Here is a 27,822-nt window from a genome sequence, read left to right as displayed (position 1 = left end):
TTATTACTTTTTAAATAAAAATAAAAATGAATATCCATTTGGTGGGTCTAAACCAATTTTAATGAAGTAGTAAAATACTATTTGCTATCTAACAGGAAATTGAACTAGTTTGGTCCAGATTTCTTTTCTTCAGTTTCCCTGGTAACCAAAATCTGTTCTTTGATTCCAAGGTCTGACTTTGATCAAAAACAGCAAGCCAGAAGCAAGAGAAACCTAGCTGGGAATCTTAAATAAAGAAATAAGTAAAACATCCCATTTTTAGTTGTGACTACAATTTTGATTCACAATCATATTTTCCTCAAATACCATGAATACATCACTTCCTCTCCATCCTTCTCCCATCTCTACTATGGAAGGCTCACAATCTCAGCTGGTAGAAGTCATGTCTGAGACCACAATTACTCTGGAAAATGGGATCCAAAATAGTAACCTGTCCATTCTAGGGAAGGGGAAGTCAGGCAAGAGGGTGGAATGGTCAAGTGACACTATAGACAATGAACATTTGGGCCGTCGCTCATCTAAATGTTGCTGCATTTATGAGAATCCACACTCCTTTGGTAAGAGCTCCTCCGAGAGTGAAAAGGAAGAAGATAACATGTTATACTATGTGCCTAGGGTCATCACAAGGGAAGGCATCATGCTCTTTCCAACAATGCTGCTCATACTTCATCTTGAAAAATCTCAAGATATAACACAATCTCTTTCTTCACTTATTAAGGACTAAATATCATTGTGCCTCTCCTATCCCTGAAACAGACTGAACTGCAATATATCCAATTGTTATTTAGGGATTAAACATGATTATACCCTTTAATGTGTATTTCATCTTTGTTGATGGAAAATGAAAGCAGAGAGTGGAGCAATAGGACTAAATAGAGTACTTGTTACAAATAAGCTGGCTAGGATCCTTCTCTGTCTGGATAGAAATTTTAATGGGAAGAAATTTTACCAGCTATTTTGGACTCTTGGTAGGTATTTGCAGGTGGTACAGGGATAGCAGTGGGCAAGTATCAGGAAGTCCTGGGCATCTGAGAGTTAGGGGGCAACATGAGGTTCAAACCTAAGCCTTTGGACTGGGTACCCTCTTTTATTTTCAGGTCTTGTTATGTAGTCCAGTATGGCTTAACTCTCAATTTTTCTGCCTCAGCTTTCTGAGTGCTGGCTGGCATTGTTGTTCTGATTTCTCTTTTAGATAACTGACTACAATAATAGAACAACACTTACCGATTGTTGTATGTTCATTTTATATCCTGTAACTTTGCTGAACTCCTTTGTTAGTTTCTTGCTGGAATCTTTGGAGTTTTTAGGCTATGTTTTTCAAAGGTTTGAATAATTACTATTACTGTAAGTCAACAACAAAAGGACAATGCAATTAAAAATGGACTATCCAGTGATAGTGGCTCACACCAGTAATTTTAACTGGTCAGGAGGCTGAGACGTAAGGATTTTGTGGTTTGCAACTAGCAGAAAATTCCATGAGAATCTTGTCTCTATTTAACCAGAAAAAAAATAAGTGGATGAATAGGGATACAACTTAGTAGTAGAGAACTTGTCTAACATGTAAAGGGTTCTGGGTTTGGCCCTAAGCACTTCACAAAAAGGAAAAACATGGTGTGGAGGAGGGGCAACTGACTTGAATAGATCCTTTACTAAAGAAGATATACAAATGGAAATAAGCATATGAAACGTTCATTGGTGCAATGCAAATGAATATGGCAATACAACTTCATAATCATTAGGATACAGAAAATGAAAAGAAGCTGTGGCTGTAGCTCAGTGGTAGAGCACTTGCTTAGGAAGAATGTGGAAGGCCTGGGAATGATGCTCAGCAGTACAGAAATGAATGAATGAATAAATAAATGAATAAAATAGAAAACAATGATTTTAAAAATCAGCAATAGGAAGGATGTGGCCAAATTGGAACCCTGGAATGTTGATGATAGTCATATAAAAGGGTACAGCTGCTGCATTTACTTAATAAGCTAAACATTACATTACTATACCACCTGACAATTTCATTCCTGCAAATATAGCCAAAAGAATTGAAAACATACATTCAAGACAAAGGGCACAGAAATAAAAAACAGTGACAAAAGGGAACAAACCAAAGTAGGGAGGGGAAGAACAACAAACAGTACAATTAAAAAACTTCTTGCTTCCATTTCTTGGAGTTCATTTTGGTAAACACCATTTTGTATGATCAAATGCACATAGCTATTGAACCCTTGTGATTCTCTCCGAAGAATATCTGATTTAGAAGGGGAAGGGGAAGCACAGAAACGTTGGAACAAAGGGTGAATACTCCCTAAACACTATGTTGGAAATGAAGTATACAACCTGGGGATGGGGAGGGAGAGGGCTGGAGGGGAAAACAGAGAAAACGAAGGAAGGGTAACACTGTTCAAAAAGAGGGGAAGATGGAATGGGAAGGGGAAACAAAGGAGGAGGCTACAATGCTTGATAAGAAATGTACTCAATATCTTGCCCATGTAATTGTAACCCCTCTGTTCAGTATTTTCATAATAAAAAAAAAGAAAAAAAGAAATGAACTCATTACCTGATTTATGCAACCCCTCTGTACATCACTTTTATAATAAAATTTAAAAATAGAAAAAGAAGGAAAACAGACATTTCAAGAAGTACATATACATGAATGTTTATGGTAGCACTATTCAAAGTAGTCAAAAGCAGAAACAACCCAAATATTCAATTTCAATTTCATGAATGACTAATCAAAATGAAGTATATGCAAACAATGAGTTATCACTCTTCAAATTTAAAAAGCATGAAAGTTGGGCACCTGTGCCCAGGTGCCTATAATCTTAGATACATAGGAAGCTGAGATCTATGGATCAAGGTTCAAAGCCCACTCATGCAGGAAAGTCCATGAGACTCTCACCTCAAATTAACTGCCAAAAAGGCAGAGGTAGAGCTGTGGCTCAAGTATAGAGTGCTAGCCTTGAGCATAAAAACTCAGGGGACAGCATCCAGGCCCTGGGTTCAAGCCCTAGGACCAGCACACACATACAAATATAACCATGGAGTTTAGATAGAGGGTATAGTATAGGTTAACCCTAAAAGTGTTATGGTAAGTGAAATAAACAAGATACAAAAGCAAGATATTGTATAATTCCATTTATATAAACTATCCATGATTTAAAAAAAATCTATGCAGACAGACAGAAAGCAGATTAGTTGCCAGGTGCTGAGGACGGAGAAAATGGGGAGTGGTTGATTACTGAGGACAAGATTAACTTCTCAGGTGATGGGAATGTTCTGTAGGTAGTGGAGGATGTTGCACAATATTATGAACACATTAAATGTCATTAACAGTATATTTTTATATTTTAGTACAATAAAAAGATTGATACTTCTTTATCAAACTTTCTTTGCTGCCTGCTGTCAGGAGATGAGCAGCTCTGCACCACCACATTCTCCCCATCCAAGTGATCTGGGATTTCAAATTATAAGCCAGCCAAAATACACCTGTCCTTCCTTAAAAATTGATACCTCTAATAAAGAAAACAATCCAAAAATTCATATGGAACCATAAAATACCACAAGTGTCCAAAACAATCCTGGAAAAAAACAAAGCAGTGATGGAAGTATCACAGTCCTAGACTTCAAATTTTATTGCAGAGCTATAGTAATAGAAGCAACTTAGTGGTGGCACAAAATCAGGCCTGAGGACCAAGTGAACAGAATAGAAGGTGCAGAAATAAACTCACATACCTACAGCTATCTGATATTTAACAAGGGAACAAAAAATACAGTTTGGAAAAAAGTCTCTTCAACAAATGTTGGGAAAATTGGATATCCACGTACAGAAAACAGAAACTGCATCCCTATCTGTCACCCCATACTAACATCAATTAAAAATAGATTAAAGACCTTAATACAAGTCTTTAAGCCTTGGAATGACTACAAGGAGTAGAAGAAACATCAGAATTTATTGCCATAGGCAAGAATTTTCTAAGAAGATTCCCATGGGCTCAGCAAATAGAAAAAAGAATTGACAAATGGGATTACATTTAGCTAAAAAGTTTCTGCACAATAAGGAATTAGTCACTAAGCTAAAACAGCCTACAGAATGGGAAATGATCTTTTCTAGCTATGTGAATATCCTAATATCCAAAATAAACAAGGTGTTCCAAATCTAAACCCTAACAGAATCAATAACACAATTAATAAATAAGCAAAGAGGCTAAATAGAGACTTCTCAGAAGAAATGAAAAAAAAATACATGAAAAAGAAGCTCAGTGTCTCTGCCCATAAAGCAAATACAAATCAAAACAATACAGATAAGCCAGGCACTGGTGGCTCACTCCTGTAATCCTAGCTACTTAGGAGGCTAAGATCTGAGGATCTCAGTTTGAAGCCAGCTCAGGTAGGAATGTCTAATTAACCACCAAAAAGCCAGAAGTAGATCTGTGGTTCAAGTGGTAGAGCACTAGCTTTAAGCACAAAAGTCAGGGACAGTGCCCAGGCATTGAGTTCAGCTCTAGGACCAGCACAAAAATAAAAATAAGTAAAGAACACTGATATTTCATCTCACCTCAGTAAGAATGACCATTGTAAAGAATAGGAACAAATGCTGGTTGTAATGTGTGGGAAAAGGAACACTATACATTGTTGATGAGGCTATAAATGGAGGTTGCACTACTTTATTTTCCCAACAACAGTGTATTAGGGTTCCAGCATTTGCATAATTGATGCAAGAAGATTCATAAATTTTTTACATTTTTTATTGTAAAAATGCTATACAGAGGGGTTACAGTTACATGAGCTAGGTGAGTACCATTTCCTATCGCATTGTTACCTCCTCCTTTGTTTTCCCCCTACCATCCCTTCCCTCCCACCTCCACAACTTACCCCCCCCCCCAGCCGAAGTTGTAAAGTTCATTTTCAACATAGTGTTTTGTACATATTGTTACAACGGGCCAACCTGTATCCTTATTTAAGCATTTTGTTTTTTCCCTTCCCCTACCCGAATTAGAGAAGTGTATATACAAGATGCAGGGCACCAACATCAAATAAAGTGAAAACAAGGGTTATACCATGGGGGAGGAAATACAAAGAAACAAAAATTCATATGGCACATTACAAATACGTTAGAAACAATAGCAAGAAAGAAGAAAGGCATTTGTGTCCCTATCTTGGAGTTCATTTCACTTAGCATCATCTTATCTGGTCATATGTACATAGCTTTTGGCCTTTTCTGCTTGTCCTACACATGCACTAGTTATTGCAAATAAGGGAAACCATGGGACCTATGTTTCTTTGGGCCTGGCTTACTTCACTTAATATAATTTTTTTCCAAGTCTTTCCATTTCCTAACAAATGGGGCAATGTTATTCTTTCTGATGGAGGCATAGAATTATATATATATATATATAATTATATATGTAATATATAATTATATATATATACATACACCATGGTATATGGTATATATATATGGTATATACCATATATGGTCATCTGGGTTGGTTCCATATCTTAGCTATGGTGAATAATGCTGTGATAAACATAGTTGTGCTGGTAGCCTTAGTATGACCTTGTTTGTGATAGTTTGGGTAAATGCCCAAAAGTGGAATTGTTGGGTCATAGGGGAGCTCTATGTGGAGTCTTTTGAGGAACCTCCATACTGTTTTCCAAAGTGGTTGAACACGTTTACATTCCCACCAATAATGCAGTAGGGTTCCCTTCTGGCCACATTCCCTCCAGCTTTCAAATATATGCATAAACACTGGAAGGATAGGTAAGGTATTACATATATATGAATACATATGTATATATGGTAGGTTCTGTTTTTCCCAGTATTAAATGGGTACTTAGCCTGAGTGGAACCTGTTCTCCCTCAAATCTGACCTACCTGCTCTCTTCCTTAGCTAATTTTTCCAACAACTTGTTTTTCCATACATACACAAACATGAATGCATACATACACATGAACAGAATACTTTTCATATATACAACAATGAAATTTTGTAATTTTTGACAGCATGCAAGAGAAGACATTTATGACGTGAACTTTTCTCACATATGGAATGTAAAAAAAAATAAGACCTCATATTAGTTTAGAGTGGAATTGGGATTGGCACTGGCCAACACAGCAGTTTGGATTTATAATGGGAAAAGTATTACTTTTCAATTAAATATTTCCCATTAACTTTAGCTTATTATACAGTTTGATGGCCATGGAAAGCCAGTCTGTATTCCCAAAGGTAGAAGAAAGGATGTTGGAAGTTTGAATCATAAAACTTTCACTACATGAGTTTAATTTAAACATTTCAGGACATACATGTATGAAGATCATACCATACCAAATAAAAAATTATGTTTCACACATCAGTATATAACTTTAAATGTAAAAATAGAGTTCATGCTGAATCACATAAACATGGATAATTAAGATGTGTTAATCAGGAATTGTAATGAATAAGAACTATGCATGGTAGACTGTTCCTGAAATCCCAGCTACTGAATAAGTGGAGACAGACAATTAGTAGGTGAAAAGTTATATTAAAAAATAGCCACACAATAGCTAACTAAGGATCACGTAAACAAGAATATAAAAAATTCAGCATGTGGAAGAATACCATTCAGCTGCAGTTTTTTTCTTAATAGTAAAATTTCTCTTTCTAAAATTTGTTTCCTTCAGTTTAAAACCATACTAAGATCCTGTCATTTCTGAATAGCTTGCAATAAACAAAAGATATTTTATAAAATACTTGGCATACTACAAATCAAAACTATATAGTAGATAAACCAAAAATTATAATTAAGAATTCAAAACACTTCTAGAGCATGCCACTTAACCACAAATGAAGACTATAGGAGAGGGAGAAAAAAAGAACTACCATAAAATAATAAAGCTATAAAATGGCCTTAGTAAGACAATTGCTGTTGATCAATGTCTTTAATGTTTATATTCTTTTCCAACAAAAATCCATACAGGGATGGAATTAATAAGCCAAATATAAACAAAGTGTATGTTGCTTGAAGATGACCACCTCTAAGGACACATAGATGGAAAGACAAGGCATTGAATGACAATCCATGCAAATGGAGTTCAACAAAGCAGATATAGCTGTGCTTACATCAAATAAAGTAGACATTAAATAACAGTAAAAACCATAAGAAAGTCATTACTTATTAACATTGGATACCATTAAGAAAGAAGAAATAATTATTCTAAATGCATATTTAACCCACACATCAAAGTGCTTATATGCACACAGCAAATATTAACAGTTCTAAAGAGGAAGATGGACTCCAATACAAAAATAGTTGATGATTTTAATATCCTACATAAAACAATTGACATATTATTCAAACAGAAAAGCAACAAGGAAATAGCCAACACATTTCACATCAAAAAATACCGGACAAAGGTCTATGTAACCCTATATCCAACAGCTGTCAAATATACATGGAGCATTTACTTGGACAGATCACATGATAAGACACCAAAAATATCACATCAAAGTTTTGTTTACTCCAGGTTACTAAGTATCTCTTTGAACTATACTGCAAATAAGTTTAAGTCAATAACAAGAATACTTTGGAAACTGTACAGATACATGGAAATTAAACAACTTGTGCTTGAAAAACTGAATAAATCCAGGAGGAAATCAAGAAGGAGTAAAGTACATAGAAATAAACAGAAATTGATACAAAACCAACGAAAACTTAAGATTAAAAATACCACAAGGAACCAGGTGCCAGTAATTCATGCCTGTAATCCTAGTTACTCAGGAGGCTAAGTTTTGAGGATTGCAGTTCAAAGTCAGCCTGGACAGGAAAGTCTTTGAAACTCTTATCTCCAAAATAATGACCACGAAAGTTGGAAGTGGAGCTGTGGCTCATGTTGTAGAGCACCATTATTGAGCAAAGAAGCTCAGAGACATCATAAATTTTAGAAAAGTACAAGTCAAGTTGTCACTTTTTGCAGATGACACCATATTATATATAAAAAACATAGGAGATGTAATCACTATACTGTCAGAAGTACTAAGGTAATTCAGTAAAATCACTGACTACTAAATCATCCCACAAAATTTATTTTTGTTGCCACAGGCTAATCATGAGTTATCTGAAATAAAAATTAAGGAAGCAGTCCTATTTAAAATTGCCACAAAAACAAAATAAATATGAGTAAATTTAACTAAATGGGTGAAATATATATATATAGTATTAAAATTATAAAATAATATATACAACATAGTGTTATAATCATAAAACTGTGGTATTGGTACAAATACAGATTCATAGGTCAATGGGGTAGAAGAATAAAACTAGAAGTAAAAACACTCAACTATAGACAACTAATTTTTGAAAAGATGCTAAATACACATTGAAAAAAATATTTTTAATAAGCCATGCAAACAAATTTAGAACTCCATATTCATAGAATGACATTAGACTGCTTTCTCCCACTAACTTCAACAAATCACTCAAAATGGCCTAACTGGAATTCGAAAATACTAGAAGAAGACATAAGGGAAAATTTCAGGAAATTGGGTTGAGCAAATATTTTCCACATCTGAACTCAAAAGCACAGGAAACAAAGCAAAAACATGAATTGCATTACAGCAATCTAAAAGGCTTCTTCTCTGTAAAGGAGTCGAAGTATAGCAAGGCAACACACCACAGAAAATATACATACGTTATCCATCTGAAAAGGGATTAATGCACAGAACATAGACTAAAGGCTTAATTAAAATTTCAAAATGAGTGTAGCTCGTAGCCAATTCTACCAGAATGGTATCTGCACATTATCCCTCTCTCCTCTGATATTATAAGGTCATAGTTTTGTTTTGTTTTGTTTTTTGTCAATCATGGGGCTTGAAATCTGGGCTTGCACTCTTCAGCTCAAGGCGAGTGCTCTACCACTTGAGCCACAGCGCCACTTTCAGTTTTCTGAGTGGTTTGTTGGAGATAATTGTCTCACTGAGTTTCCTGACCAGGCTGGCGTGAGCCACAGATGCCCGGCAGTCATAGTTCTTTTATGATGAATATATATGTACATGTATACATACAGAGAAATTTTGATTCCCTGAATTATAAAAACAAAATGTTTTCTTGCCAAGAGGCAGAGTAACAAGTTGGGGGTTTGTACCACTTAATCCATAACCTTTGAGGACATTTTTATCTTACGTAATATCCACAATACCTGCATTTGCTTCCTGTCACTATCCTCATTGTCTTTCTTATTCCATGTTATTGCCATGACACATTTTGTTCAGGCAAAATCATATAAAGTAATTACTTTTTGGGAAATGTAGGTCTTGTGAAGGTAATTGAAAATAATCTGATAGTGACCCAATAATCAAGATTGTAATGCAGAAAAAAGAGAACAGATTCATTTGGGACCCCTTCAATAAGAGATCTCATTTGCTAGTAAAGTGTTGGTTACATATTAATTGAGTGGAAAAATACTGTCATCTTTCAGTAAGAGATCTGCGTTAATTACCATTGTGTATCTTCCTTCTTGTGTGGACATCAACATAGCAGCTCTCTTTAGAGAAATTCCCTTATTACTATATATTGAGTCAAATCTATGAATGCTTTGAGAACAAAATTCAGAAATATAATTTTATCCATTCTTTTCATATTAATTGAGGGAGTATTCCTTGTGGAAAGCCAGTTGCTAAAGTGTGCTGAGGTATGTTACTCTAACTTGCCATTCATGATGTTGCTATGTAGAGCAAGTTGAAATACAAGTATGGGTATAAAGTTTATTTTTTTTATTTCATAGCTGTCCTTTATGAGCTACACATTTATTTAAGTAAATCAATTTATTAAGGGCAGAATTTGATCAAAACACATTATATGCATATGGAGATATCACAATGAAAAATTTATACAACTAATTTGCATTTATAAAGAGAGAACACGCTGTACTCAAGGCAAGCAAGTGAGAGGGCATGAGCAGCACTGCCTTCCAGCTTGGGTCAGCCTGGGAACCAGTATGCATGAGCTCCTGCTCGGGAGTGGGATTTGGATGCTGTGCCAGCATCAGGAGAGGCTGAGCAGCTGATTACCTGGGGGACAAAGAGCAGCTGATAAATCTTCTCCCATTCTGTGGGCTATTTATCTTGTTAGCTATGTCCTTTGCCATGCAGAAACTCTTTAATTTGATGCATTCCCATTTATTCAGTCTTTCTTTGATTTGTTGTGACTCTGGATCTTAGGAAGTTTCCACACTTGCTTAGGAGCTCTATTGTTTCCCCTACCCCTCACATAATATTTTCAGGGTATCTGACCTTATATTGAGGTCTTTGATACATTTTGAATTCAAGGGTGATATATAAGGACGTGGTTTCAGTTTTCTGCATGTGGATAGCTAATTTTGCCAGCATCATTTGTTGAGCAGGCTGTAGAGTTCAAAAAAACTCCCAGAAATAAACTCTCAAAAAAAAAACAACTCTATTAATAAACAGGCTAAATTCTTAAAGAGAGACTTGTCAGAAGAAGCAGCAAGAATGGTCAATAGACACGTGAAGAAATGTCCAACATCTCTGGCTATAAAAGAAATGCAAATCAAAACAACATTGGGATTCTACCTTACCCCAGTTAGAATGGCCATTATCAAGAGAACAAACAATAACAGATGCTGGTGGGGATGTGGCCAAAAGAGAATGCCACTACACTATTGGTGGGAATGTAAACCACTCTGGAAAGCAGTATGGAGGTTCCTCAAAAGAATAAACATAGAGCTTCCTATGACCCAACAATTCCACTCCGGGATATTTATCCAGTAGAACATGAACAAGGCCATACTAAAGCTGCCAGCATAACTATGTTCATTGCAGCATTGTTTACCATAGCCAAAGTATGGAATCAACTCAAATGCTCCTCAGTGGACAGTTGGTTGGTCATGGGGCCTGAACTCTGGGCCTGGGTGCTCTCCCTCAGCTCTTCAGCTCAAGGCTAACACTCTAACACTACCACTTCTGGCTTTTTCTGCTTATGTGGTGCTGAGGAATGGAATCCAGGGGCTAATGCATGCAAGGCAAGCACTCTAGCACTGAGCCACCTTCCCAGCCCTATATACATAATATATATTATATATTATAAATATTACACACACAAGGAATCCTACTCAGCCATCAGAAAAAATGATATTGTACCATTTGTAAGGAATGGAAAGACTTGGAGAAATTATATTAAACGAAGGAAGACAGCATCAAAAATCATAGGTTGCATGGTTTCCCTCATTTGTAACTAGAATGCACCTATCAATCTATAAGTAAACATACTGGGCAGGAATTGAAAAAAAAAATACACTTAGACATGAGAAATTACATAGGTCTCTAGAATTTCACACAGAATGAGACCAAAGGGGAATTTTTATAATAGCTTTGTGCATATGACCATACAAAATAATATTTATGGAAATGAAGTTCAGAAAGTGGTAACAAGAGGGTTTATTTTTCTTTGTTGCTGTTTTGTTTTCATTTCCTTTTGTCTTGCTTGTGTGTTTATCTGTCTTTGTCACAGAAATGGTGAGACAAAGGATGAACAAATGCAGCATTAGATACTATATCGAAAATGAATTATACAACTTGTGGGTGGGGACAGGAAGGAAAATAGGGAGAGTGAGGGAAGGGGTGACATTGTCCAAAAAATGTACTTTATCTGATGTATGTAACCATAATTCCTTTGTACATCACCTTTAAAATAACAATTAATATATTTTTAATTTCTTTATTGAGATTAAGTGATTACATAAATTTCGCAGTATTGTGGGATAGTGATACTTAGCTAAAGTTACAAATACATTTTAACCTTCACAAGGTGAATTGTTATTATCATGATCTATAAAGCTTATGAACTCTACAAACTTAGACAATACAATTGTTTCTTCCAAATCGGGTGATAAGCATATTTCTTCCTTTTTGCCTAGTCTAAGCTGTTCCATTGAAGCAGCTGCTGCTTCAGTAGGCGTGGCTGGCCAAGCAAGTGGAATGCTACAATGACATGGCCTACGTCATGAAGGCAGAGTACCTGGAGGAGAATTTGGTGAGCAAGATGAATTCTCTCCAACGAAGATTGAAATTTCCTCTTGTTGGCTACAAGACTGTGGCTGGTTCTAAACAATCTTATTGGAGGATCACTAGTAGCACTGAGCAGAAGACCATGGCTGATGGAAACAAAAAGAAATCGAACAGAATTAAAGTGAAGTGGGGGAAGATTGAGAAGGACCTGGAGACTGTTCACAATGATGTCCTGGCTCTGTTTGACAAGTTCCTCATCAAGAACTGCCATGATTTCCAGTATGAGAGCAAGGTGTTTTACCTAAAAATGAAAGGTGATTGATTACTAATGCTACCTGGCAGAGTGGCTTCTGGGGAGAAGAAAAACAGTAGTTGAAGCTTCAAAAGCAGCTTACAAGGAAGCCTTTGAAATCAGCAAATCACACATGTAACCTTCACATCTCTTCCAGCTGGGCCTGGTCCTCAACTTCTCTGTATTCTACTAAGCAATCCAGACTATATCTAAGCAGCCCTGTCTTTTACCCAAACAAGCCTTTGATGATGCCATAGCTGAGCTGGACTTATTACATGAAGATTCCTATAAGAACTCTATGCTCATCAAAGTTACTGTGAGATGACCCTCTGGAGGAGCAATCACCAGGACAAAGAAGCAGGCAGAGGCAACTAAGGATCCTTATGGTCCCTCCCTGGCCCTTTCTTTGCTTACCATCCCTATCATCACCGATGGTTCTTTACTATCATCATGAAATATCTACTGCTAAACCTATCTGTATTGGAGCACAGCTACTCAGATCTGCTCTCCTGTCCCTTGGGAAGCAGCTTCAGATAAACTTTGGGCATTGCTTGACTGATGGTTGCTTTGAGCCCATGGGACCGCCCTTTTAGAACTATGCAGAGACGTGTGCTCTGAAGGAGGCATTAACCATGTATTTTGATTGATAGTACATGCAGGCAGAAGTAATCGAGTTTAGAAAGGATAAAGGAGACAATCTGGTGAAATATCCCAGTTTCCTAGGACCAGTGGGACTCAAACCCATAATCAGCAAAAGGAGTCACTAGTACTCAGTCAATCTACCTAGAGGCTTTTATGTAGCTAAGTGGTAACTGTCTCCAGCTCGCAGAGCTTCAGAGAACATCCCCGTTTGCTTTTCATGGGATATTTTTTTTTATAGGAAGGGGTTTCACATAGGTGATGTTTACCAAAGCAAGCAAGCAAGGTTACAGAAACAAAACATAGCCTTGAGTCACAAGAGCATAGGCAAAACATAATCTTGACTTGGTCAGCATGACTGATACTATCAATGATATTGACATGATTGATTCTTCATTACAAAAAGTCAAAACATATCCTTGTATTACATTACTCAAAACGTATCCTTGGGTAGTGGTAGTCTATTTTACAGAAATCATTTTTATTATAAGCTCCTGACTAATACAGCAACTCAGTAGAGCTGGTGAGAAGCCTCAAGGTTGTCAGTGGCCCTCAGCGAAGTTGATGGCAAAATGCAAAGCTGCCAGCCTGGGAAGCTTGAGAGAGGGAGAGGTGCTTTTTTTTGTTTTTTGTTTTGTTTTGTTTGTTTGTTTGTTTTTAGCAAGGATAGAAAAAGGCTAAGGCTGATTTCTGGTCAGCCTTAGCCTGAGGTTGTTCTTTACCAGAAGGTTTTGCCCTTTATCAGTAATTTTGTTCTGTTTTCTGATTTCACATTTTTGTTCCCATGGATATTCTTCTTTTCCAAAGGAAAGGTGCTCAGGGGCAAGAATAAGTTTCCTGTAGCAGGAGGGAATGTGGCTAGACAATAGAAGGAACTTCCCTGCCATTGAATAGTAACTCAGATATCTTGATTTTTTTTTGCCAGTCCTGGGGCTTGCACTCAGGTCCTGGGCACTGTCCCTGAGCAGCTTTTGATCAAGGCTAGCACTCTACCACTTCAGCCATAGCACTAATTCCAGCATTTTCTGTTTATGTGGTACTGAGGAACCGAACCTAGGGCTTCATGCATGCTAGGCAAGTACTCTACTACTAAGTCAATCACATTCCCAGGCCCACCTTGATTTTTTTTTGGTGGGGATCATCACACTGGAGGATGGTAAATAGTGAAAACAAACTAATAGTGTTTAGTTCAACATCTTTCTTGTGCATGAAAAGATGAATTCAACCCTCCTGCATCTTTCTTCAGCTGATGGAACACTGTTAAGGGCTGATCCAGAGAGATAACTTGTTTCTATCCATCAGCTTTATTATGGTTAGTATGAGCGTTTCGTTTCTAAATTATGAAATGCACAAACACTTCTTTTCTTTTTCTTTTTGTCAGTCGTGGGGCTTGAATTCTGGGCCTGGGCACTGTCCTGCAGCTCTTCAGCTCAAGGCTAGCACTCTACCACTTGAGCCACAGTGGATGGATTTATTGGAGATAAGAGTCCCACAGACTTTTCTCCCTGGGCTGGCTTTGAACTGCGATCCTCAGATCTCAGCCTCCTGAGTAGTTAGGGTTACAGTCATGAGCCACAAGCGCCTGGCCAAACACTTCTTTTCAATGGAATGTATCTAAAGTTTTGATATGTGTAACTTTTTTTGGCTGTGATGGTTTGAGAATCATAGATTTCTATTTTGCAACTCTTTGGCCATTGTCCCTGTATATCCTGGGCATATCATGTACATGGGCACATGTCAATCAAGATGGGTGATTATGAAATACCAAACTTCTTAAATAAATGTTTTGAAATTCCAAGGGTAAATAAGTGCTGCTTTGGGGAAAAAAGGAACAAATTATTAAAGTTTTTCCCTATAGGTCGATGGATGATATGGGGGCAAGCAAACATAATTTTACAACTGTTAGTTGGAAGATGAAGAAATATTTAGAACTTCGTGAGTCAAATATTTAAAGTGTGCCCATGTGTTGATTCAAAAACAGTAAATTTCATGCTTTCTAAGGTTGTACCTAATCCTTAAACATACTGAATTACAAAGATCTCTGAGACATGTCAGTGGTACTAGAGTGTATTGTGGCTTTCACTAGAGTATTTGTCACATTTATCTTTTTCATAGAGCTTATTTCTCTCTTCTTGCATGAGACTTTCCTGCTGTTAAGGACTTCAGCTATGGAATGTTACAGAAGTGTCAAAGTTCTCATCAGGTTTTCTTTTTAATAGATTTTTGAGTTAATTCATCAAATACAGTTGGATTAATATTTTAATATTATTGTCAGAATCCTCATTTCTGATTTATTAAACTAGGCATGTCTCATAATTTCTTCCTGTTAGGTTTTGTAGAATGGCATTTTAATATAGTTGTGTGTGTGTGTGTGTGTGTGTGTGTGTGTGTGTGTGTGTGTGTGCGCACGCGCACGCGCGCTGCTCCTGGGGTTTAAAATCAGGGCCTGTGAGGTTTTTTTTTCTGGAGCTTGAACTCAGGGCCCTGTCCCTGAGCCTGTTTGTGCTCAAGGCTAGTGCTCTACTACTTTATCCACAGCACCACTTCTGGCTTTCTTTGGGTGGTTTATTGGAGATAACAGTATCATGGACTTTCTTGCCTAGACTGGCTTGGAACTGCTGTCCTTGATCTCAGCCTCTTGAGTAGCTAGGATTATATCCATGAGCCATCAGTGCCAAGCTTTCCCAGAGCTTTTTGATTCAAGGCTAGTGCTCTACCATTTGAGCCACAACTCTACTTCTAGATTTTGGGTGCTGAAGTTAAGAGTTTCACAGACTTCCCTGCCCAGGTTGGCTTCAAACCACTATCCGCAGGCCTCAGCCTCCTAAATAATTCTGATTACAGTTGTCAGCCATCAACATCCAGACTTTAATTAACTTTTTTACAATTAATTTTATTCAAGTGTCAATTTATTGTTAGCATCTAATATTTATAGCTTTGGAACATTTTGGTAAGCCCTTTAAGAAGATTAGAAATTAAGTACTATGAAAGTATAGGTTTAATGAAGCATAGTTTGGGTAATATCTGTGTATGTATATATATGTATATATATAGTTTGAGAATATATATGTATAAATACATATATATGTTTTGTAGTTGTATTGCAGTTATAAAATTGTGATATGGAATATAAAAGTTAATGTTACTATTTTTGTAACAAGCTGAATGCTACATTTTACCATTATGACTCTGAATTTTCATTTTTATTTGACACATTCCAAAATATAGTTTATTACATATTTTAAGAAAACATTTTTAAAAGTTACAAATTCTATATAGATGTCTTTATAACTGAAAATAATAAGCTGATAACGTAGCCATTTGTTTCTGTTTTTCCTAAGTTATTAATGTGCTGAGTGACCATATGCAATCCGTATAATTCATTGCATCAAATACATGTAATTCTTTTGTTAAATTGGTTAAGCATTTAGCTATGACAAATAATTATAAAACTTACACATAGGAAGCTACATTATATCTACATTTATTTTGAATGTTAAAATTAAACAAACCATTTGCTGTAGCTGTTGAATCCAAGTAAGGGGAAAAATTTTAAAGTAATGCTGTTTTACTGAGTCACTCATAATAGTTTGTAAAAGTCATCAGACATTGATAATTGTTGTTCACACAACAAGAAACAATGATCATATGAATATAAAATTGACAAAATGAAGCCACCTTCAAAATCCTGCATGGAAGAAAGTCATACATTATATACACATAATCCTATCCTTTGTCTTGGAAGCATCAAAATATATTGCCTTTGAAATAATTTTCTTGGACAGAACTTCATTAAAAGGAAATGGCTAGGTGCTGGTGGCTCATGCTGGTAATCCTAGCTACTCAGAAGGCTGAGATCTGAGGATAGTGGTTCAAAGCCAACCTATGTCTTATGTCTTATGTCCAATTAACCACTAAAAAGCTGGAAGTGGAGCTGTGGCTCAAGTAGCAGAGCTCTAGTCTTGAGCATAAAAAGCTAAGGGACATACCTAGGCCCTGAGTTTAAGCTCCAGAACCAACACATATCCCACCAAAATAGGCATAAATGTCAGGCTATGGTAAATAAAAACTTCTTCACCTTATGGTCAAAGGACTATAAAACAAATATTTATTTGTCCATCTATATTACAATGGGAAGAACGTGTAGGCAAGAGGTAGTGTAGTTACTTATAATACATGATGGCTATAAAAAGTAATGATAATTTTTAAGAAATACTAAGCTTGGCCAATTTCAAGTACCATAAAAACAAACTCTTAATGCTAAACTGTTTATAGACTGAGAGAAATTTTAATAACTAAAATGTGTTAAAATTGCATTTAAGCTGTGGGAAATCTCTGTTTTATCACTATATAGTAACTTTCAAAGAATATATTTAAATTTGGAATTGAAGCAAAATATTTACATAACTACACAGATTGATGACAGTGTATAGTAAACAATGGAATTTCATTGGCTTCTATAAGATTTTATATTTTTGTGTGTGCTGGTCCTGGGGCTTAGACACAGGGCTTGAGTACTGTCTCTAAGCTTTTTTGTTCAAGTCTAGTACTCTACTTTTGGCTTTTTGATGGTTAATTGGAGATAAGAATGACATGGACTTTCCTGCCCTGCCTGGCTTTGAATGGTGATCCTCAGCTCTCAGCCCCACTGAGTAGCAAGGATTACAGGCATGAGCCACTAGCACCTAGCATGATTTTACATTCTGTAAGCTAGGGAAGTGTTTATATCATTTGACATTGAGAAGCTGAAATTTTTCTTTTTATCTATTTACTTATTTACTTATTCTTTTTTTAAAAAATATAAGGCAATGTGTGACACATTTTTGTAAAAGACCCAATCTGATAGTCATATACTCTCTGAGTCAAGCTCTACTTGCCAGCCCCTGGCTGACATACTGTGCATGGATGTCTCCCTTTCTCCTCACCTAAATTCTTCACAGACTCAGAATACAGTCTACAAAAGTCACTCTTTCAACTCTTTTTTTTTTTTTTTTTTGGGTCCGGTCGTGGGAACTGAGCTCTGGGCCTGGGCACTGTCCCTCAGCTCTTCAGCTCAAGGCTAGCACTCTACCACTTGAGTCACAGCGCCACTTCTGGCTTTTTTCTTTTTTGCTTATGTGGTGCTGAGGAATCGAACCCAGGGCCTCATGCATGCAAGGCAAGCACTCTACCACTGAGCCACCTTCCCAGCCCCTTTTTCAACTCTTTCTAAAAGGACCAACCACACCCTAGAATCAGGCCAGAGGACTTTCACAACCAATTTCTGTCAACTGCTTTTTTGTAAATGCTCTGAGTACTCAAAGCCATTAAAGCAACTTGGACATTGGAAATACAGGTAGTTTTCAGAGCTCTAGCAGAAAACTTGTCCATCATCTACTTTTCTGGTTAGCTTTGGCCATGACTCTGAGAAGAGCATAGGTGAGAGTGAAACCTGTTCAGTCAGAGAGCAAATCCTTCCATTTAATATACAACAAATAATTTCCTTCTTGGGAGCTAAATTTTCTTGGTTGTTGAAAATGCACAAGCAGACTGCAGAATGACTAGATTGTATCCGTGATAGTCACAGAAGAATAAAAGCAGAATGTCCAGCATCGTTGCAAACTTGACTGTGTACAGAATGTTAAATCAGAAATTGAGAAGCTGGAAAATGACAAGCAAGGGCCGTTGAAGGAAAGAGAGGGTGTTTTGTCCACAAAACAAAAGCAAAACCTAACTGGATGTGGCTAACATATCCACAAGCAACTGTTCTAAGAACAAATCCAGATGTTCACCAGGTTCTCAACCTTAGATGCCCCCTTTTGGTTTCACTCACTGTGAAAGGAAAATGTACTATGAAAAATCCAGGATAAACTTGGACTACCATGGATATTTGATTGCTCTGCCCCACCTTCAGTGGTACTGCCTCCCAGCTGGCAAGAAAGCAAGCAAGGAAGCCAGTTACAAGCTCGGACTGAATGGAGCCCCTGCCAAACTGTGAGCCACATCTACCTGTGAGCAGCCGGCCTAGCAGTGCCTGCAGAGCTACATGACCTGATCTCCCCGTTAGTATATTACTGGCAAGTACACCAACTATTCAGGAGTTTTAGAATTATTTTGAAAGCTTAATATAGCCATCTTTTGCTAAATAATACTGTCTTTCCCTGGCAGCCTCTGTTCAGGGAATTTTCTTAAGTCAAGCCTGATTTCTCTGTTTCTGTAAAAGACAGCAAAATGACTTACCTCCTGGGGACCAAAAAACCCACATGCAAAAATGAAACTGAAATTGTGCTTTTAAGAATAACTGCTAGTAATAACTTACATCTTGGTATTCCAAACAACTGAGTTCCGGTTTCACATATATACAGTGAAATATATAGAGTTGGTTGAGAAGGGAGAGAACTATGGAAGGGGTGACATTAATCAAAATGAACTGTACTCATAAGCTGACATGTTGAATTGAAACCCTTTTGTACAACTACTTAAAGATAACTACCCCCCCAAAGAAAACCCCACCACATATAAAATATTCAGAACATCTTGAAATAGCTGCACATAGTACATAGAAATAAGTAGCCTGTAGATGTTTGATAATGTACAGTTTCAAAATACAGATTTAAAAGAAATTTCTTCCCAAGCACTATAGTTCTAGCCTATGAAAAAGTAGGATGCCAGCATTGGGGATATTTGATGTAGAGCTGCAGTGTGAAAAATAAATAATTTCTCCTGGATCCTAGAGCTTTTCTCTACAGCTTCTACTGTACCCAAGCATTGGTTGGACTCCGGTGTGACTCCTGTGTTAACCTGGTTGCATTTAGTGAACTGGCAGGTGGTGGCCTCAGGTGGGAGGTTCCTGCTCTTTTCCAGTATTGACTCTTAAAAAATTCTAGCTGAATAAAAAGTAGCTGTCATTTTCCCTCTTTTCTTCTTTGCCTCTACCACATGTAGGTCAATTATGATCTTACTGCATCCTGACACCCTTTTCCCTCAGAAGAAGAAAGAGGACTCAGAAGGCAGTGAGTAGCCTGAGTGAACATTTTGATACCATTAGGTTAGGCCTGATGGAATCTGAGAGCATTTCCCAGCATGCACAACCATTTATTCTCTCTTCCACCACAGGTTACTATGCCAGAGAAGCAGCAAGCAGGCATGAGGACTGGAGAAAGAACATTTCTTTCACTTACCAGGGATGTAGCTTATTTTTTTTAACAGTATTTATGAAGTGCTATGGTGTACCTACAAAAACATGGTTTTATATTCCATCTATATAAATGAAAATGGAACTTGGAAAATGGGGAGTCTAAGTGGAGTTGGGAGAGATGAGAAGAGTGATGAAAGAGGTGACATTAATCAAGACACATTGACACATAAACTGACATGGTGAAATGAAACTGCTTTGTATATCTGCTTAAAGATAATAACATTTGAAGTTTATCATGAAAACATTATATTGGAAAAGTACATATCATATATAATATATAGTAATTGTGTATGTTTACACTTTGCTTGAGAGCTTGATCATGAATAATGTATTAGTAAGTTTTCAAAAGCATTAATATTAAAACTATGAGTCAATAAATCTGTAAATAATTTTTAAAAGCATTATTTTGATGAAAATATATTAACTGTAGGTTTTTATAAAAGGATGACACTTGGTCTTATTCCATTAAGGGTTTGTATTTGAGAATCAAGTTTAATTCTTACAGAAATAAAAAAACAGTGAAAAAGAAAAAAAGCAAAATAAAAACCCCTCTTTTTTCTATTTCTTGGGGTTCATTTCCATAAGCATCACTTTATATGGTCATATGCACATAGCTTTGTGACCTTTGCGATCCTCTCCTAAGAATATCCTCCTTTGGTCTCACTGTGTGAATGTCTATAGTCCTATATAATTTATCATGTCCAAGTATGTTTTTTGTCTTTTACCATCCAGTGTGTGTACTTGTAGATTTATAAGCACATTGTGGCTACAACAAATGAGGGAAAATATGGGACCTGTATTTCTTTGGGTCTGGTTTACTTAATATTAATTTTTGCAAGTCTTTCCATTTTCTGACAGGGGATATATCATAATCACCTGTATTCTTTTAGGCAAAACATTCTTAATTTTGAGTCAAAGTTGAAATGCAATTTCCTACAATTGGACTTGGTAAATGGTTTAGTAGCCAAGCAGTTTCTTTCATTATCAAGTCAACAGGCCTGACTGCCAACTTTATTCAAATCAAAACAAACTAGCTGGGAGCTCTTATGCTGGGTCCATTACCTGATTCAGGATTGCTTTCTCTATAGAAATCAGCTTTATTTGTGTTTTAGGAGCTACTTTTGGCCATAGGGAGCTTTATAAAAAAAATTTTATTGTAAAGGTAATGTACAGAAGTGTTGCAGTTAGAAAAAAAAAGAAGTGTTGCAGTTAGGTAAGTCAGGGTAATGAGTACATTTCTTTTTGAACAGTGTCACCTATTCCCTTATTTTCTCCCAGTTTTTCCCTCTTGAACCCCCTCCCCTAGGACTTGTATAGTTCATTTTCAACTTATTACCTAGTGAGTATCACTGCTGCATTTGTTCACCCTTCATCCTACCATTTCTGTGCTTCCCTTTCCCCTCTCCAAATCACATAAACTTACATACAAGACCAAAGGGGAAAAATAGAAAAAACAGAAAAAAGTAAAATAAAACACCTCTTGTTTATAGCCTGTGGACCAAGCAAATTTTCACTTACTCCAAAAATCGTGACTTCTTTCCCAAGGGCAGCAAGAATTCAAATCCAGCATTGATTAAGACACATTCTATTCACAAACTGCTTTGTTGAATGGCAGCTCTTTTGTCTAAATACTTAAAGATAATAAAAATATAAAAATGAACTCAAGCCCAGTAGTAGCTCTGAATTCCATCAGAGAGCATGGGGATCCATGTAGCACTGAGTTCTGCAATGGCAGGAAGAATATTAAGAAACTGAGACACTTTGACTGCTTATTTCAATGCTTTCAGGTGCTGCTCTGTAACTCACTGCTCTATATGATAGAGGATGCTGGGTAAATCCCTTGGTCTAAAAGGTCTCTGCTTGTGGTGTCCACTTTCACCCATCATAAAGCTAATTCAGTTCTTGGAAGCAGGAATCAGTGCTTTTAGACCCTACCTAGTTTATCTTCTGGTTAAGGGAGGAAAGTATAGAAATTATGTTTGGAGGGCCTGAGCTCTGAACAGAAGTGGGTCTCAGAGAATTCAGAACACATCCAGCAGTTTGCCTCCTCATGAGAAAACTGTAAATCATGTGATTTGAAAGGCCTGAGCTTGAGGCTTTCAGTCCTATATGTGGATCTCAGTTCTTCACACCCCATCAAGCACTTTACATCCTTTTCTGAGGTGAAATCACATGATGGGGGGAGGGGTCTGGGCCTATGTTTTTCAGACCTGCCTGGGATCCAATACATGTAACTTTGATACAGGTACTGAAGGCCAAACAAACTAAGTACAAGCTCAAGGCTTTGCGTCCACTGTGACTCTCAGGTGTTGAGACTTTGCTCCTTATTAGGGGCTGTGGACATTGCAAATCCTGCCCTCCATTGCCTGAACTCCTGGCAGTTTTTAAATATTATATACATACATATATGTGTATATATGTATATATGTTATTGTTATTGTAGAGATGATATACAGAGGGGTTACAGTTACATTTCTTTTTGAATCATATCTCCTCTTCCCTCTCTCTCTCTCCCAGTTTTTCCCTCCCATCCCCACCCACAAGATAGGTAGTTCATTTCCCACATAGAGTCTAGCAAGTATCACTGCTGTATTTGTTCACTATTTGTCCTACCTTTTCTATGTTCCCCTTTACCCTCATAAAGACAAAAACTAACAAACAAGAAAAAAGGAAAAGACAACAAAAAACAGCAACAGCAACAAAAAAATCTCGTTTCCTTTTTTGGGGTACATTTTGATAAGTATTTTATATATCATAAGCACATAGCTATTGAGCCTTTGTGCTCCACCCCTATGCACATCCTCCTTTGGTCTCACTGTGTGAATGTCTAGAAACCTATATAATTTATTATGTCCCATTCAGTATGTTTACTTGTAGAGTTATAAGCACATTATAGCACTTTAAGCTTCTCAGCAGGAACACATCAGACTTTTTCTTTCTCCATGACTCCCTCTTGTGGCCATCTCCTATCCAGACATTGACAGTATGTCCCAAGACTCCCAGAACTTGACTTGTTCATTGTTAGGTCCCCAGAATAGCTCACCCTGAATGGGTCCCCTCTTAAGATGGAAACCTGCTATTATAGCTTTCTGAGGTAATAAGAGTGACAAAAATGTTTGTTTCACCCAAATTAACTCTTCACGTCGGAGCAGACACTACCTCACCAAATCCTGAACTGGGTTTAAGGTTTATTAGGAGTATGGGCCTTATTCTACAGCAGAATTTCTAGTCTGTCAATGGGATCATCAGTCTTATTTTAAGATTGTGTCTTTGGCTTCTTCTTCTTAATCTCCCAGGGATGAAGCTTGGGGTTTTTAAATATCTTGTACCCTTTTCAGTTCTCCACAGTTTTAAGTTGTCTTGCAACCTCTTTCCCAATTCTCTATGCTTCCTCTATTCTTCATTTAAAAATACTGTCTTTGGGAGTTCCGGGAAGATGGCAGAGGAGAAGCTGGAATCTGAACAAGCTCTCGCATAGAAAGTAGTTTTAGAGTTCCAGTGAACAGTCCTAAGCCAGAGAATCACACCAAGTGTGCCATCACAGGACAGAGAGTTAGACAAGAGAGGGGAAGCCAAGGAAACGCATCAGCTGCCGCTCCGGCGGCGGGGTCGCGGCGGTGACCACTGCCGCGGAGTCATACCTGAGACACAGAGAGTCGGGGACGAAGGAGCCAGACGCAGCGGACGAGCGGATCCTACTCAACACCAACAAGAACCGACAAGGAGCGAACATCTTCATCCTGCTGTTTGCAGACCAGAGACGACCCAGGATCCAAGACTCAGTGTGAGTCCAAGCCCGACGTCCTCACTCCTCAGGGAGCAGAGGAGGGAAGGCCACCCCTCCCCCCCCAGCACCAGTGATCTCCATCTTGGATACCGACAAAGCTCGGAGGAGCTGCTAGCTCCAGCTCAGGCCTTGGAATAAAATGAGTCATTTAGCAGGTCACAAGAACTTAACGGTGAAGTGACCTGCCAGACTCAGCTCCATCCAGGGAAAAGTCACCCAGCTCAGGCGCCAGCCATCGGAGTGCCTTGCCTCACTGGTTAACCAGAGCCAGAGGCTGCCCCTCCCTCTAGCAGCCTCCACAATCAATTGAAAAACAGAAACCCTGAGAATGGCTCCAGGCTGGGCCTTGTGAGCTTTATCACAAAATAGCCCCAGGGAAAAGCTACTGTTTGTTGAAAGGCCTCAACTCTACCCAGAACCTAGCCTCATCACCACATCCCCCTCTTTTGTGACTCTCAAAGCAGACCACCCTCCCAGAAAACTAACCTGGGAGGGGGATCTCAAAATCTTGGGTAAAGCAGAGCATTTTTCTGCCTCTTCCAACCAACCGACTTAAGAAACCAATCAAGCCACAGGACCTCAAGCTGACCAGAGACTCCAACAAGAGACTGGTTGCAGACAAAAGGGAGATACAGGATTCTTTCCACTCCTCCCCCCCCAAAAAAAAAAAATCAAAAGACTTTTTTTTTCTTTTTTTTTTCTTCTTCTTCTTCTTTTCTTTTTTTGCTTGTTTTTTGTTTTTTGTTACCTTATATATATATATATATATATATATATAGCATAAACCTTAAAAATGGAAAGATCTGAGGCACCTGAATTTTTATGCTTCCATTATTCTCCTTTTCATTGGATAGGTGAACAACCTCCTAGAGAGTCAATGTGGACCTAGGAAACTTGTGATTGAAAGATTTTACAGACATGAATCTACCTGGTGGGAAGAGCCAGATAAACAGAAGGAAGCCAAGGTCATCTTTTCTGGCATTGTTTTCTGACCTCTGGTTAGCCACACAATGATGGCTGATGCCTGTAATTCTAGCTACTCTGGAGACTGAGATTTGAGGACCATGTTTTAAAGTCAGCCCAAGCAGAAAAGCTGTAATTGAGGCTCAAGTGGCAAAAAGCTCAGAGAGCACTCAGGCCAGGAGTTCAAGCCCCAAGACTAGCACACAAAAAAGAGAGAAATGAGAACACTTATTTAGGGCTTTGTGTGAGAACTTAGGACAGACAATCCTAGCTAAGAAAGATAGGTTTACTCTGTGCTCATTTCTCACCCACCACCAAGACATATTTCATTACTTTGGTTGCTTTTTCTACTTTTAGAGCTCCAGAGAAATGCAATAGAAAAGCAGCTATTTCTGGGCATTTACCATGGCAACACAATTATTGGTATGTCTTTCTTTTTAATAAGAAGTGGGAATCTAACAGTATTATCTATACACTTAGATTTTGATGTAACTTGAGGGCGACTTCTATGTGTAACAATTTTACTAAGTCATAGATGACTGACACAAGTTTAGCTCAGCAAAAGTTTTTGTCTTTGTTCCCTGAGCAGTGGGCAAGCCTTAGCCTATACCTACCTCTTTATAATTTAATCTATTTGAATATAAAAGAGAAAATTACATACCTACTGAACTTCAAAACAAGGAGTTTGGGGAAAAAGTGAAGTATCTCCTTTCTTCATCTCCTGAGGAAGAATAGCCTACCTATAGATCTCTATTTTATGATTTTCTTTTTCCTCACTGTATTTTTCATATATGAATTCCATATATTTTCCCACTCATTCTTATATTGCTTTTTATTTTTTCTTTTACTCTATCCCTTTTTACTAAGTACTACTGGCTTTATATTATTTTCAACTTCCTAATACATCCCATGCAATTTTAGCTCATTTTTGTATCTATATTTGGGGTTTCACGATTGTGTTCAATTCTTTAATATTATTTAAAAATTTGGGAGCTGGGCAGGTGGCTCAGTGGTAGAGTGATTGCATTGCATGCATGAGGCCCTGGGTTCGATTCCTTAGCACCACATAAGCAAAAAGAAAAAAGCTGGAAGTGGCGCTGTGGCTCAAGTGGTAGAGTGCTAGCCTTGAGCTGAAGAGCTGAGGGACAGCACCCAGGCCCAGAGTTCAGGCCCCACGACCAGACCAAAAAAAAAACTTGGTTTATTTTTAGTTTGTTGACACTGTGATCTGCTTTCTCCCTGTTGAGTAATTATGTACACATGAATTACAAGCCCACTGGGAATAAAATCAGGGAAACAATTCCATTTACAATGGCCCTTAAAAATCAAATATCCAATAAGAAATCTAACCACAGAGGCAAAAGAGCTTTTCAATGAAAACTGAACACAATGAAGAAATAAACTGAAGACCCTAGAAGATGGATCCATGTTCATGGATCAGAATTTATATTGTGGAAAGGTCCATAACATCAAATACATTCTAATAATTCACTGAAATCCCTATAAAAATCTAATTGCATTATTCAATGAACTAGAAAAAAGCAATGTTAAAATGCTTGTACAAACATAAATTACTCTAAGTATTCAAGGGAATCTAGAACAAAATGGGCATAGCTGGACATATCACAATACCTGCTTCAAACTATACTATAGAGCCCAAACTGAGTCTTTCATGAGCTCACTGTCCAATTTCTGACATGCTCTAACGATATCTTTCCTATTTTACCAAACACAAAGCAATTGGCTTCTTTTTAACGATAGTAATCTCTTTAGCAAATACACAGCCCTTGTCCTTGAAAAATTAAAAATTAGAGTTACATTTTACAATTGCTAACTGCTGGTTTTGCTTCTGTAAACTTGCTTGCGCCAGCACTGACCCTTCCCCTCCCTGGAAATAAATAAAAAGTTTTGGAGTCTAGATGTCGGCCCTGGGACAAGATCTGTAGTCATAAATAAAAAGCAAACAAGTAAATTCCCCAAGTGGCCAAGTGGGACCCAAGAATGGGACCCAAGATAAGGACCCAAGATAAGAACCACCTGGCAAGTCCAGCAAACTAGGCCAAATGTTAATCAATCACAAGCCTGTAACTATGTAAACTCCCCTCCAGGGTGACCGCTCCCCCTAGACTTGCCTCGAGCCAACTGTTTTACAAAGAGTGTTATAAACTTCCCCGCATAGTAAAAATGATTGCTGGAGTACATAGTGACTTTTAAACAGGCCAATCCCGGGGACACCTGGTGTTATATGCTAATCTTGTGGATTTTGCCTTTAAGAATGCCTGTAACTGCGGTTCGGGGCTCTCTCTAGTGCCAAGGCAAAGAGACCATTTGCGCAAATGCTGAATAAACTCCTCTTGCATGTTGCATCTACTGGTTTGGAGTCTTGGCTTCTGGGGCACCCTCCCGTTGAAGAAAGTATCCCAGGAGTCTGGGGTCTTTCAGTCCTAACTTTACACTTCCTTCCTGCTCAAACCGAAAGTGTTCTAAATCTTTCTGCTTTTTATGTTGCTCTCAATTCTTTCTGTTAACCTGGTTAAAAACAGCTAGCAATACCCATGCTAAAGAGTGAATATTGTGCTTTCTTGAAGTATCCTAAATCTGTTTAATTAGTCTATGTTATATAAATTTAGCCTCAACAAATTCTTAGGACAAAAGCAAAATATAGACAAGTTTTTCTGGGCATCTGTAACCCTAGCAACTCAAGAGGTTGATCTCGGAGGATCTCAGACTTTCAGCCCACTCATGAAAGTCTGTGTAACTCTTATCTACAATTAATTACCAAAAAGCCCAAAGTGGAGCTGTGGCTCCAGTATTAGAGTACTAGCCTTGAGCAAAGAACTTCAGGGACAGTACCCAGTTCATGAGTTAAAGCTCCAGGACTGGCATCTATCTATCTATCTATCTATCTATCTATCTATCTATCTATCTATCTATCTATCTATCTATCTATCTATCTATC

General features: G+C 37.7%; 1 protein-coding gene and 1 pseudogene across 2 annotated transcripts in view; one reads left to right on the top strand and one right to left on the bottom strand.

The window, feature by feature from the left end:
- LOC138840298 (spindlin-2-like) overlaps positions 1-27,822 on the bottom strand; it is an 81,576-nt gene that overhangs the window by 36,536 nt on the left and 17,218 nt on the right. Inside the window, exon 1 of one of the 2 annotated variants that reach the window (XM_070040359.1) lies at positions 23,755-23,811. The exons of the other annotated variant lie outside the window; for it this stretch is intronic. The gene's annotated coding sequence lies outside the window, so the exon portion shown is untranslated. Of the gene's footprint in view, positions 1-23,754; positions 23,812-27,822 lie in introns of those variants that run through there. 2 annotated transcript variants of the gene reach the window in all.
- On the top strand, positions 383-12,672 carry LOC138839866 (14-3-3 protein eta-like; annotated as a pseudogene).

This window comes from Dipodomys merriami, unplaced genomic scaffold (assembly GCF_024711535.1).
Source record: "Dipodomys merriami isolate MVZ:Mamm:240054 unplaced genomic scaffold, mDipMer1.0.p SCAF_3, whole genome shotgun sequence".
Lineage (NCBI taxonomy): Eukaryota > Metazoa > Chordata > Mammalia > Rodentia > Heteromyidae > Dipodomys > Dipodomys merriami.
The sequence above is the reverse complement of the archived record's forward strand: the minus strand, read 5'-3'. Positions and strand labels throughout refer to the sequence as shown.